Genomic DNA, 408 nt, shown 5'->3' with positions numbered 1-408 from the left:
CGGACAAGGACTTTAACAAAAGTAAAGCATACCGACAAGGACTTTAACAAAAGTAAAGCACACAGACAAAGACTTTAACAACAGACAAACGGGAGTCACATGGTTTATTGCATCAAAAGTTGTGTGAGAGCAACAAAGTGTCATTATGGAGTGGATGGATAGCGCGATGGTGACACGTCTATGGAGTGGATGGATAGCGCGATGGGGACACGTCACCTGTTTCTGTCTCATATTGTTGCTTGTGCCGACGCCTCTGTCTCTGGTCGAGATACGCCTCAGCTTGCTGATACTTTTCTTCATCAGCTTCAGACATGTGCTGTGAGGAAGATGCAGCAGGAGAGTCAGGGTTGGTGACAGTATAATGGGGAGTATCAGTATGGAGAAGGGACTGAAAGTCTTCCCATGGGT

The sequence above is a fragment of the Citrus sinensis genome, chromosome 8 (assembly GCF_022201045.2).
Source record: "Citrus sinensis cultivar Valencia sweet orange chromosome 8, DVS_A1.0, whole genome shotgun sequence".
NCBI lineage: Eukaryota > Viridiplantae > Streptophyta > Magnoliopsida > Sapindales > Rutaceae > Citrus > Citrus sinensis.
The sequence above is the reverse complement of the archived record's forward strand: the minus strand, read 5'-3'. Positions refer to the sequence as shown.